The sequence below is a fragment of the Uloborus diversus genome, chromosome 6 (assembly GCF_026930045.1).
Source record: "Uloborus diversus isolate 005 chromosome 6, Udiv.v.3.1, whole genome shotgun sequence".
Taxonomy (NCBI): domain Eukaryota; kingdom Metazoa; phylum Arthropoda; class Arachnida; order Araneae; family Uloboridae; genus Uloborus; species Uloborus diversus.
The window spans coordinates 75,172,714-75,187,228 of record NC_072736.1 but is presented as its reverse complement, the minus strand read 5'-3'; positions in this window follow the sequence as shown (position 1 = coordinate 75,187,228).

The window sequence follows — 14,515 nt, the reverse complement described above, 5'->3', positions numbered from 1 at the left end:
TTTGAATGGTATAAACTATGCGTTTGCAATCAACAATCAACTGCAACAAATTAAATTTTTGCAGGTCCTGTAGCAGAAACAAAGTGAACAGTTCAAAGGGACCGGTTTACTAAAGAAAAAGAAAAGTCAGGGACAAGTTTGGGTATAGGAAAGGGAACCCTTGCAGTCTATGTTCCCAAATGGTTCCTGTACCAACAAATGCAATCTATTCTGAATGTGTGTTCATCAGAAAATACAAGAATAGTTATTTTATGCAGGATTTGGAAATATATCTTTCATTCCTTCATTTAGCCTAATAAATACATTGATAGCTTTTTTTTTCTGCATATAAAATTAAATTTTGTTTCACTTATCTAAATTTTTAATCAACTTTGATCTGTAATTTTCGAATTTAACGATTTAAAAATTGAAAGTTACTATTGCAGGGTGCTGGATCTAGGGGAGAGCAAGCGAGGCAGCAAACGCACCCTATTTTTTGTGTTGGAGGTTTTTATTCTAGTTAAAATTTAATATTAAATCTTGTTGGGAAATGTGTAAGTGCAGTGGTTTCAATGTTTTGACCCACCTTGTAAAAATTATGTATTGAGTACTGCCACTCCGTTTGATCCTCACTACCTAAAATGTTGCTAATTTGGAAAGGTTAATTTGTATAACGCAGGCCAATCATTTAAGGGCACTTGAGAAGATAATTGTCCCTAAATTACGGGCTTTGTGAAGTCAATGCATCTATATGAGTGGATATGGTTTTTGTTTATCCAAGAGCAGAGCTGTTATATTAAGAAAATGTAAACTCATCATTGCAAAATCTTTTTTCTTTCTTCGATCCATCTTTCCCGCTAAATACACAAAATTAAAGTGAATGTCTAGAATCCTTCACCAGATGGCGCTCCAAGATTCCGCGTAAGAATTTCCGGCCAGTTGAACGGAAATACAACGGAACGGAAAATCGTACGTTTTCCGTTTCAGTTTCCGTTTTCGTTTTTCCGGTGATGTGGAGTCGCGGCTTAATATGATCTAGATCCTCTTGCAGCAGCTTTGCTTGTTATTCATTTTCTACAGTCCCCATAACTTTGACATCATCAGCAAAACAATTCATGTTCCCAGAAATATTTTTGTGAATATCGTTCATAAAGACAATAAACAAAACAGGCCCTTAAGCCGCGACTCCACATCACCGGAAAGTCGTCGGAAACGGACAACGGAAACAGAAAAACCTTCCCACTTCCGGTTGTTTCCTTTTCCGAGCGGCAGAAACACGACGGAATCGAGAGTTGAAACATTTTTAACTTTTTCTGTTTCTGGCAACGGAATCCGCTTCGCAACAGCCAATAGGAACTCTTCACATTGTCAACAACGTTTTTCTTCAGCAATATCGACGGCAAGTGGATCCATGAAGACAGAGCCGTGTCCAAGGGGAGGGTTTTAGGGGTTAAACCCATCTCATTGAAAAAAAAAAGTATGTCAAATGAAGAAAACGATTGATTTAAATTAACTTTAATGTGAAAGCATGGTTTAACGCCCCCCCCCCCCCTTTCTCTCTGAAGTTTTTCTGTAATTTTAACTCAGTAATTCTGTATTTTTTTCCCCTCTAATTCAACTCAGTTGGACCTAAACGCTTGCATTTCTTTCTCTTATAACTTAAAAAATTTTGCATAACATTCAAATATTATGTAATTTACAACTGTTAAAGCTTTGCCGACTGAAATAATATTTTGGAAAAACAGTGGTGGTAGAACCGTTGAATTATCTACCGATACAAAGCATTAATATTACTTATTGTAAGGAGGTAATGATGAATTTGGCAGGTGTTGCAGCTATGAAGGTGTATTAGTGATGGTGTTTAGTAATGTAATTTTGCATCTACAATAAGCTCGTTCTGAGCATTATTTCAGAACATAAAATCTGATATGCATTATCTTACATAAAAAGAATTCGTTTAGAGTTTTAAACACTTGTTGCAATAAACCGCACAGTTAACAGATTTAATTAAAAAGAAACAAGCAAGGTTTTATAAAAGTGAACCTGTAAAATGAAGGAATACTTTGGTCACTTGAGCAATCAGAATTATTCTGCTAGGGGAAGAGGGGGGGGGGTACAGCAGTACTTACAGGTGCATAAACGCCATACTGGGGTCGATAATTTGTGGTAAAACTATGAAGGTTGTGAGGGATTGAATCCCCCTCCCCCCAGGTAAGATTAAAACCCCTCCCTTTATGAAAATCTGGACACGGGCCTGCATGAAGATACATTTAGAAGTATTTTTAGAAGAGGTCAGGAAATATCCTTGCCTCTTCGATAAATAAAAAAAGGAAAAATTATAAAAATGTCCAAATGAAGAAGAGTTTGTGGCCTGTCATCGGCTCCAAATTCAATTTGAGTGGGTAAGTCGAACATTTTTAGTCGCTGTATTTGAATGGTATGAACTATGCGTTTGCAATCAACAATCAACTGCAACAAATTAAATTTTTGCAGGTCCTGTAGCAGAAACAAAGTGAACAGTTCAAAGGGACCGGTTTACTAAAGAAAAAGAAAAGTCAGGGACAAGTTTGGGTATAGGAAAGGGAACCCTTGCAGTCTATGTTCCCAAATGGTTCCTGTACCAACAAATGCAATCTATTCTGAATGTGTGTTCATCAGAAAATACAAGAATAGTTATTTTATGCAGGATTTGGAAATATATCTTTCATTCCTTCATTTAGCCTAATAAATACATTGATAGCTTTTTTTTCTGCATATAAAATTAAATTTTGTTTCACTTATCTAAATTTTTAATCAACTTTGATCTGTAATTTTCGAATTTAACGATTTAAAAATTGAAAGTTACTATTGCAGGGTGCTGGATCTAGGGGAGAGCAAGCGAGGCAGCAAACGCACCCTATTTTTTGTGTTGGAGGTTTTTATTCTAGTTAAAATTTGATATTAAATCTTGTTGGGAAATGTGTAAGTGCAGTGGTTTCAATGTTTTGACCCACCTTGTAAAAATTATGTATTGAGTACTGCCACTCCGTTTGATCCTCACTACCTAAAATGTTGCTAATTTGGAAAGGTTAATTTGTATAACGCAGGCCAATCATTTAAGGGCACTTGAGAAGATAATTGTCCCTAAATTACGGGCTTTGTGAAGTCAATGCATCTATATGAGTGGATAATGGTTTTTGTTTATCCAAGAGCAGAGCTGTTATATTAAGAAAATGTAAACTCATCATTGCAAAATCTTTTTTCTTTCTTCGATCCATCTTTCCCGCTAAATACACAAAATTAAAGTGAATGTCTAGAATCCTTCACCAGATGGCGCTCCAAGATTCCGCGTAAGAATTTCCGGCCAGTTGAACGGAAATACAACGGAACGGAAAATCGTACGTTTTCCGTTTCAGTTTCCGTTTTTCCGGTGATGTGGAGTCGCGGCTTAACACTGATCCTTGAGGAACCCCGCTTAAGACCTCACTCCAATTAGAATAATTTCCCCTTACAACTACTCTTTGTTTCCTTCCGGTCAGCCAATTTTTTACCCAAATGAAAGTTTTCCCTCCTATTCCTATATCAGTTAATTTGCTAAGTAGAGCAACATGCGGTACCTTATCGAAAGCTTTTTTAAAATCAATGTAAACAACATCTACAGGCTTCTTATTGACACAATTTGGCAACGATTTGGTGGGAATGCGTGCCTTTTCCCAAAAGATGATGCATTCCCGAATAGCGAGATTTGCACTTTCACTGATGGTTAAATTTTACTTCTCAAATGTTATAAAACAAAACAGACAGAACTTGTCCGTTAGAGGGAAGTTTGCAAGCCCGTAGTTTGCCTCCTATTAAAAATATCTCTTTTTTCAAACTTTGCAATTCCACTGCCATGTTTCGTTCCCTATGGAAGGACTATACTGCGATCGCTGACCGGAATGTATTCGTACTGACATGTTTGACGGTTTGCAAATTTCTACGGATAAGTCCCCCCCCCCCTCCCCAAACATATGTTTTTCTGTTTTCATTTGTTTTCTGTGCACTATTTACAGTTGTTATGAGCTTCGCAAAGTATCGCGTCGCCAGCGTTCGCTTGCTTATGAATACATGTGCTATTTACACGTTTAGGCCTTTAGGCGCAAGTCGGCACGGGTTACCCTGCTTCAAATTGCATGAAACTTTTTTTACAACGGTTTTGATATAAAAGGAAAAAAATAAGAGGGTATGCGTTTAAAAAAAACGACTTTCATTTTTTTGGGACACCCTAATATATATATATATATATGTATATATATATATATATATATATATATATATATATAATATATATAATATATATATATTCATTCTTCACGTGTTTTTCTACTGCATGTACACAAAAATTCAAAAATTGAATTAAAAATTATAATTTACCATAAAAAAATAAAAAATTCATTTAAAAAAATTTCAACACACACACACAAGACAAAGCTGAATAAAAGTCAACTTTTGCTGTTCACCAGTAGTTGCATAATTTTTACTGACTGTTTGCAGCTTCTTTTACTTTTGAAAACCATTTTGTAATTGAAATTACTTTTCAATTATGTTTATTGATTGAAAGATTATTATGTATCACGTCAGATTTTTTGAGAAAAAACTTTTTTTTTTCATGTAAATGTTTACCTATTTATAAATTTTGTATGATTTGTTGGAATTCAAAATCTATTTTTTTTAAAATTAGATTTTTAAATGTATGTCCCAGGCAACAAATTATTAAAGTTAAAACTCTGCAATTATTTCCTGTGTATCACTAGTCATTGTTGTATTAATCTTTTTCTTTAATTTATAGTAATTTCTCAGCTCGTTATGTTTCGCTTTAATTTGAATTTTCACAAAAACTAATGCAAAAAGTTGATCAGATGGTTGCAATTTAATTTCCCTAATTCAGATATTCTTGTGACATTTGCATTCCGTGAGTCGTTTTTTTTTTTTTTTTTATTATATTATTTCTTTCAATTCATCTCATCAGAAACAAGCACTCGCTTTGTCATGACTATAAATAATAAAATACTGGAAAAAGTCATAGTTTCCGCGTCAGCTTTATGTATTAGTTTCCGGAACGCTTCTTTTACAGGCATTAAAGTGAGCAGATGGGAGTCAAATTCATCAACTAAAAAGTTACAGCATGCATTGCACAACGGTTAAGTAAGGGCTAAGGGGGGGGGGGGAGGTGAATGTGCTTTCACAACCATCCGATAAAAATGTTGAAAAATTAAATATGTTTATTTTTTGGACTATTTATGTATAATATTAGAAGAAAAGGTAGAAGTGAAATATGCTTGTGAGTAAAAAGTTCATCAATTCCGCAAGTGTACTTTTCTTCCAAACGCAATTTAACTGCACAGTTGGATTTCAACAAAGCAAATGCCCGCTACACACATCTGCACTGCAAAAAAAAAGCTGTTGTTTTTACAGTAAAATACTGGCAGCTCGCATTCCAAAGAAAAACTGCAAAAATTACAATTCTAAACTGTAAAATTTGCAGTAATATACTGTTTTATAACAGACTTTTACTGTGAAATTTACAGCGATAAACTGTAAAATTAGCAGTAATATACTGCTTTTTAATAGAACTGCCCTGTAAAACTTACAGTATCCAACTGTAAAATTAGCAGTAATATACTGTCTTTTAATGGAATTGCCCTGTTAAATTAACAATGATTAACTGCAAAATTAGCAGTAAAATACTGTTTTTTAATGGAACTGCCCTGTAAAGCTTACAGTATCTAACTGTAAAATTAGCAGTAATATACTGTTTTAGGAATGACTTAACCTGTAAATTTAACAGAGATAATACGTAAAATTAACAGTAATATACTGTTTTTTAACGGAATTGCCCAGCAAAATTAACAGTATGAAACTGTAAAGTTAGCAGTATTATGCTGCGGAATCAGCTAAATTGCGCCATAAAAGCAGCAGTAGTATACGGTTTAAAAAATGATTTGTACAGTAAAATTAACAGCAGTAAACCATAAAATAAATAGTTATCAATTTTTATGCAAAAGGGTTTTTTCACCCTATCATTGTTTCTTTTCATAGTCGAAATCACTGCTTTTACAGCTGAAGAACAATTTAGAAAAGTAAAGCAATTGATTTTGTATGTAAGTTGTAGAAATCAGCCTACATACGAAATCGGTTCCTTTTCTAAAGTTTTTCAACAAAAAAAAATAATGTTTTAGGCTATGAAAAGCGACAAGTAAAGAAATATAAAAGCCTTTTACATAAAAATAATTAACTGCTGTTAAATATATTTTTTATTGATATTTTCCTTGCACACAAAACAAATACCTGTTAAAGAAGAAAAAGTGGCGCATTTTCATTTATACAAAAAACTTTTAGCTCTATTGCAAACTTAAAAATTTACAAATAGAAGGAAATTGCAAAATATGGTCTGAAGCTTTATTTTCAGAACAGTTATAGCGTTTTCATAAAACAAACCTTTTTGATCCATGAAGGTATTAAAAATTAGAAAGTTTTTTATACATAACTGAAAATACTACATCGTATCTTCACTAAAAGTACTTTTTTCACTTCCAGCATTGAGTTGCTGAAATGTGCAGCATAACGTGGGAAATGTTTTTCTGTATGCAATCCATTAAACTTTTAAGCTTATTTTAACTTTATGCATGCAATTCAGTGCATTTATTTTTCTTTTTCTGGTAAAACAGAATATTTTTATGGTTTTCTTTTTTTAATGTTATAAGTTGCATATGGACCTACTGTATTTCAGAAATACTAGTAACAAATCAACTTCTTTTTACACCATATGTGCAGTATTGAGACTGCACAGAATGGTTTTTATTGTAAACTGATTATTATAGATTAGATAATACTTTATCCTATTAGCCTTTTAAAATTTTCATAGATGAAAACAAATATATGACGGTTCAAAATTCCAAAGCAGAACAAAACAGAAACAGTTTTTCACTTAGTATAATAAAATCTGTCAGGTTTATCACTACTAGTATTAAGTTAAAAATTGGTTTTACTACTCCAAAAATTATATAACTTTATATTCTGTTATAATGTTTTCATGAGAAAAAACGAAACATTCACACCAATAAAAATTGCCAAATTATTTTATTTCGTATACATCACCTTTAAATATCGATTAGTAGTTTTTACAGTGAAATTGCAGAAATTCATTTAAAATCGAATGCTAATTTTTTCAAGGTCAGCGTTTTTACATCACAAACTTGTTTCTTCTTTGTGACACCTTAGCCGACTTCGGTGCCATCATTAGAACTTATATTATGAAAGCATCTGTCAAAATAAAAAATTGTTAGAATCTCATAAAACTTGTAGACATCAAAAAACATACATGGAAAAATCAAATTACGTAGGTATAAAAATACGCCCTAAAATGATTAAAATTATGACTCTGAATGATCTGAAATTGCCTTGGGAGTTGCTTTTATTTTGAAACCTCTCAACATATACCTAAATTGTAATTGGACCTTTTATTTCAGGAACCAGTTAAGCGCTTATGCTGTTTTAAGGAGAGAAAAAATTTTTTGGCAGCAATTTGCAAGCTAAGCATTTGTAACGGTGATTATTAATGTCTAATTAAAGTAGACTTCATCTGGATACTTTACATAAGAACTCAAAAAAGAAAGAAAATAATATCTTACATTTTTTTCTTCCATACAAAGAAACGCACTTGTACTGGTTTCTGAAGTACAATTTAAAGAAAAATCCTTTTAATTTTCGGCATTTTTGAAGGATTTTTAATTACATATGAGACTGTTGATTAAGAATAATGTTTTTTTTTTTTTTTTGATCGGCTAACTGAAGTGATCGGGAGAGTAACTCCTTCTATAAGTGAAGAATTAAAAAAAAAGCAGCGGAAAGTTTTCCGAAATGGGACTAACATCTTGGCCTAAAGAAAAAATTAAAATGTTTTAAGGACGATACAACTTGAAACTAGTCTCTTCTTATAATAGGCTCCAGATTATCGAATTGCAATATGTTTACTTCAAAACGAAAATAAGGATAAGGTAGAGAAATATTTTTTTAGAAAATGGAGCAAGGTCGAAGTTTAGGACAACCAATTGGGAAATATTGGGGTATTCATTCAAAACAATGAATACTGTATCTAGCCTCTTTTAGTTCCCCCCCCCCCCAAGTTGCCACAGTAGCATTGAAAACCGTAGATGTTTTTACTTTCTTTTTTTTTTTTTTTTTGTAACCCATATTCCGTTCCAACACTTGTTAACAGCTCGAGGTATGTTCAACTGATACCAGCTTCATTTTCTTTTTCTTTGACAGCTGCCCATTATTAGAAATTTAATTATATAGAAGAAATTTAATAGCATTTTAATCCATAATTGTGTTATTATATTGTTAAAATTTAATTTTTTGGAGATTTTTCCTTAAGTTCAAAGAAATCACATTGAAGAGTCATTTGAGTTGAAATAAAATAATATCGTAAGAACATTCTATCTTATATATGTCTTAATATTTAAGCATAATTTATGATGTTTCATGTATATTCTATGTCTTTCAAAATGGGGAAGCCCCCCGCCCCGACACCCGTTTTGAACAACTATCGATGTCCCCATTTAAGCCACCAGCGGCTTTTTTTTAAGTGGCACTTTTTTTGCGAGGATTTAGGCAATTTATCTTTAAGTTTTTCGGAATGTACCTGAAATCTGGAAGAAACAATTCTATATTCCCAAAATCAAAATGGCTTAGTTAAAGTAAATTCAGCAAAAAATGAAAATTCGGTCAGAAAAGTTTAAAGTTTTCAACAAAATAATAAATAGTCAAACATGTCAAAATAGGGTAAATCTGGTAGGGCCAGTTCTAATGATTAAGGAATTGCAAGTCCACATTTGGCCCACCGTCCTTGTTATAAACAATGCTATCCTTCTTGAAAATGCTTTGCCGGAAGATCGCACCACTTTTAACTGTAGATTTAAACATGTTCACATTTGCAAGTCTGAATATGCGAAGAAAGTTTCATACGCTGTAATACATCGTACTTTTAACATTCTGTTTTGGTTCCTTCGATTTTAATAACATGTAAAAACAAAGAATCAGTGTTCCAAAATTTACTGGAAAATTAAAAAAAAATAATAATGAAAGAAATTTACGTCTAATTTAGCTCTAGCAACAGAAATTTCTATATTCCGGTGATTCTTGAAGTGATAATATTCAATTACCCGTAAAATATAATATTGAATTAAAATTTAAAAAATTCAGAATTAAATAAATTGTATGACCGATCACATTTTAATCAAAACAAAATAAAATTGAGTTTAACTTCTTCCAAAAGATAGTTCTTGATTGCAACATAGAACCTGACAACGGGCCACAAAAATCAGCTTCAGGTGTCCAATATGGCACGCAGACCGTCGAATAGGCTTACGTGGCTAAGAACGCTTTAAAACTCAAAAGCATTGGTAATTACAAATTACATCCGAAAACACAAAAATATAAATGAAAAGAGATACTTATAAACTTCCGTTGCCGGCATTCATGTCACTAAGTGAATTATCGCACATCGTTCAGACTAGAGGCCTATTTGAAATTCCAAGCGGAGCACAACCGCGAACTGTTATCTTGATAAAATGAGACAACCATTATTCCATTCAGTTCTGGTCACAAGTTACGTAGTTCTTTACATTTGCATACCACTAAAAATAAAGAAATGATTTTGCATTAGTGAATAAATTTAAATGAAGTAAATTCAGGCGGCTAGAATAAAATTTATAGTTTAATTTTTTCCGAAATACCTATATCACCAGGAGCAAATTCAAAATGAAATCAACTACAATTGTTTTTCCTTCGTGCGCTGGAGGGACAGTAACAAAATATTCGCTAGCAAATTTCCCCCTTCTTGGCACGCCAGCACACCGAAAAAAGGAAATACATTAAGACATGAATAAAAAATTCAAAAATATTATAGTCCATCCGTTTGTGTGCACAAATTATAGCTTAAACATAATGGAATAATTGAGACATTTCAAAAAAAAAAAAAAAAAAAAAAAAAAACTCTAGAAAAATATGTCATTGCAATTCAAGCTTTACGTAAATTTTCAATACAGAAAGGTTTTGTGAAACAATCAGCTAAATTATTTTTAGTTTCTCAACAAAATTTATTCCAAATTCATTTTCATCAATCAAATTCCGTAGGAAATGGTACCCCACATCAATCTGCTTAGTTCTGCAATTTTTTCTTGCAGAACTAGAAAAATCGATCGCAACTAGATTAATAGCACTCTATACTGTGACAATCAGTCTAAAATACTGAATTCTTTTCGTGGCATTTAAAATTCTTTTTATTCACATAACTTCCTTAGATTGTTCACTAACTGAAATATACTCTGCTTCTATCGTTGAGAGTGCTACGTATTTTTGTTTGAATGTACACCATATTATTCGTACCCTATCCAAAAACATTACAAGCGCCCCCCCCCCCCCCATTATATTCCAGTCGTCTTGATTTGAGGCGTAATCTGTATCAGAATAAAAATGATTTATTCAGTTTACAGACAAAATTTAGATTTCAGGGACCGACAAACCCTTCAGGTTGTCTCACAAATCTCTTCTTTTAAATCCGCATATAGATACGCATTGCAGACATCTGCTCGGAAATGGACCCAATGTAACTTATACACAAAAATTGAAAAGAAAGCCTCAACCAAAGGAAAGGAAATTACTGAAGAGAACACTTGCGAAAAGTATCCCCCCCCCCCCAATAGCTGGTTGTTACCTAAAATTACCAGTCTGGCCTTGAAGCGAATTATTTCGTTCTGCTCATCTGTTCTGTTGCGTTTTGCCAATCTTCCCTTTCTGGCATTCTCAAACTTTGTTTCAAATTTGAAGGAATTACATCTTCGGAAATGTTAGTTTCTAGTTTACTTGAATTATCCCCCCTATCTTCATCAGAATCTGATACTTTTCTTCAATTATCATCAGAAATGAAATCAAAATATTTTGGGTCATATTCAATGTTATTTTCAGAACAATTAACCTCGGTTTCACGATTCGGACTTTAGAACCGTCGTGTCAATATATGCTTTGCCTTGGTATTTCTTCAACCAATTTAATTCTCATAACTTGCTATTTCATGATTTTCAGGATATTCTTCTTCTACTTCAGATTTACTCAGAAGTGAAATAAAACGGTATACCTCTGTTTCCCGTTCCTATTTTTTTCCCGCCCAGAATTTATTTTCATCGAATTTAACATTTCTGTCACTTCACTATTTTCGGGATCCCAAATTCTATAACCTTTCATATAAAACGCATATCCTACCATGACTCCCTGTTTATCTTTCATATCCAATTTGCTTATTTTCTGTTTTAGAAGTGCAATATACGAAATACAGCCAAAAAACACGGGAGTGTTTAATAGATGGCTTTCTTCCCTCAAATAGTTTAAAAAAGGTTTTGGTTCTTCCTTTTAAAACCGCTCTAGTCCGTAAGTAGTGGAAGCACATAACTGATTCGGCTCAAAACTGCTGAGGCAAACCCGATTCATTTAAAAGTGTTCTAATTCCATTCATTAATGTTTAGTTATAATGTTCTATGACGCTACTTTGTTAAATGGAGGATTTGTTGGTTTTTTTGATTCTTATGCTTTGGTCGCTAATTTAAATTTCAAACCGGGTGTTCAGAAGTTTCTTTTTGAAATCGAATCTTTCCCGTAATTTTCTCTGTTCTCTTTTGAAACCTGACAAAGTATTCGAAAACCTCACTTTTTTGAAAAATCGTCTATTATTGTGAAAATAATCCCCCCCCCCCCACTAAAGAACTCAACTGCTAAGGAACCCATCGCATTTAAATGCAAAAGATCTTACCCGGCTTTGGCTTGAATCTCCGTTACAGGTTTAAACGAAATTCTGCAATTTTTCTTTTTACGGGGATAACAATCTGACATATTTTTACTTTTTATATCCATTGAAAGACAGTGAAGTACAGAATCACATTTTTCAGTATTTATAATATAGTTTTTGTCTTCATCATAAACGCATTGATACCAAACTTTAAGACTCAAAGGGTTCTTAAAGTTAAAACATAAGGAAACTGACGATTTCAAGGTTAAAAGAGTTTCAAATTCTACTGTAGTTCTAGGTATCTACTTTTCTAAATGAGCATGTCCTTCAAGGCGAAGAAAATATGACAAATCTCAATTTGTCGAACGGAACTTACATATTTGCCGATTAATAAAATACTGGTGCATGCATAAATTAAGTACGCACAATTAAGTACAATATCTAATGAAATTTGGACATTCGAGAATTCAAAAATTTGAATCGTTACAATTATGTCCCCAAATTTTCCGAATCGGCAGACAAAGTGTTCCCAATATGGCAGTTTTGGGGAGGTCATAGTGACTTCCCGTGACCTCCCATCGAGTGCCATTGAATATGGTTTCTAAAATTATTTTTAAGTTGACAAGTTTCAATGCTATTAGTGCATTTTTCCAGAAGTAAAACTTTAATTTCTTACTGACGCAAATATAAAACTTTTAAAACACAAGGGTTTCGTGTTTGTATCTAAAGATGCTTATTTTTATTTATTTTTTTATTTTTTTGGAGTGCTTCATTGATGATTTTTTTTAATTATAATTATTTTAGTTTTGTTAGATAAGTATGAAAGCTGGCTGCAGATTTCAGAGAATTTTGAGTCTTTCAGAGTGGCAAATTCTTCAACAAAAATATCATTAAACTTGATACTGTTTGCATGTCTCTCGGTCACGTTGTTATTTTATTTATTTACATTGCTATAACGTAAAGTTTATCAATAAAATGGTTAAATGCAAACTGTTAAAGAATTTAAAACTGAACATAAGAAAGAAAAAAAAAACCAGAAGGAAGAAGTCAATCGCGATTCGCTAAAAATTTACTAGAAGACATAAGAATTTAAATTTTAAGTACTCACATGCTATATAACACAAAATATTATCGTAAACAAAATCTAATGTTCTAATAACTTTAAAAACGATAAAGAAAGGAACTGATTTATTTTTAAATCAAATTTGAGTTTCAGAAAATGTTTAAAAACTATCATACGGGCAGTAAAATATTCAGAATCACAACTACTCAGATTTTTGCTATAAAGCAATCGCTACAACTTAGCAACTAAAAGAAATTGCAAAGTCAACGTCAACGAATATTGGAATACGAATTATGATTTCAAAATAAATACTGTTATTTTACATACATTATCGATGATAAAAAAAACTACATTTTGAGAAAAGGGAATGAATAATATTACTAGCACTTACCTTTAACTTGGATTACAGCTGAGCAGTCCTGTCTCAGCACACCCGAAAAATAACTAACATGGCTGTCGATACTTTGAATTCATTAGTTTCTCTTCCCGTATGAAAAGAAACACCTTTTGCGCATCGTTTTGCGCAATCTAAAACAGTTTTACAGTTTTTTTCTGTTATTTAGAAGAGCAGTATTAAACTGTAGGAAAAAGCAGTATATTACTGTAAAAACAACAATTATTTTTTGCAGTGTGGCATCCATTCTTCAGAAAAAAAGCCAGGAATAGAGAACGATCACAAACTATCTTGCTATCATTGATCGGACATCGGGGTGGTAATTAGTATCCCGTCGTGTCTGTGGTCATGTGTTCCCCTCAACAAACCTTGCGCCCCTCTTTTTTCTTGGAATTCCGAGTCAAAAGCTATAGCAACCCAAGCAACTTCTGAGCCAATTCCGAGAAACTCCAATTCAACATTGGCGCCAAACGCGTGCTCACTTTCCCTGTATGTTAGCTTTTGTGTCATACCATCATTATTAGAAGTCGTTGTTTTCTTGGCAATACACTCACGCAGTGTCCAATTGTACTCTTTTATTAGTCGTCGACACCCTGAGGTGTCGAAACCAGCTCATCGATAAATAGAAATTTCAAGGATGAAAAACACACCATTTCCCCCGTAGCAATAGCTATCCCTTATTTTATCACCATCTGGTCGACGTTAAAAGGGGACTTATACACTCGGGCTAAATTGCAGGTGTCAAGGTGGGTGGCCCCGAAGGGAATTGATTTTTTGTTTCCTTTTTTTTAAATATTTAAGATACTTCTACTTTTTTCTACTAATGTTTTTCAAGTTCATATCCGAGGAAAAAATTTTTCATTTACGATAAACGCCAAAGCAAACAGATTCCCCGACGAAATACAAAATTTTCCCCGACGGGGGGGCAAGACGTTTCCGACAGGGGGTCAATTGCCCCCCCCCCTGCCCCTCCCTTGGAGCCACGTCTGGGAAGAAAGCTTAGGTCTTTTTTTAAAATTATAATCTGTAAGTCGGTTTATTTTTCAAAAAAAAAAAAAATGCCATTTTGCAACACGAAACCAGCTCTATAAAAAATATTTTTCGAATATGAGAAAAATGTTACTTCAGTACATGGGCGTCGCGGCCGGGGGGGGGGGGGGTCCAAGGGGTCCGGACCCCCCAATATTTGAGAACCGGACCCCCTCAATATTTGAAAATCGGACCCCCTCGATAATTGTCAAGATGAAATTCATTATTTTGGAGGAAATTATTATTGTTT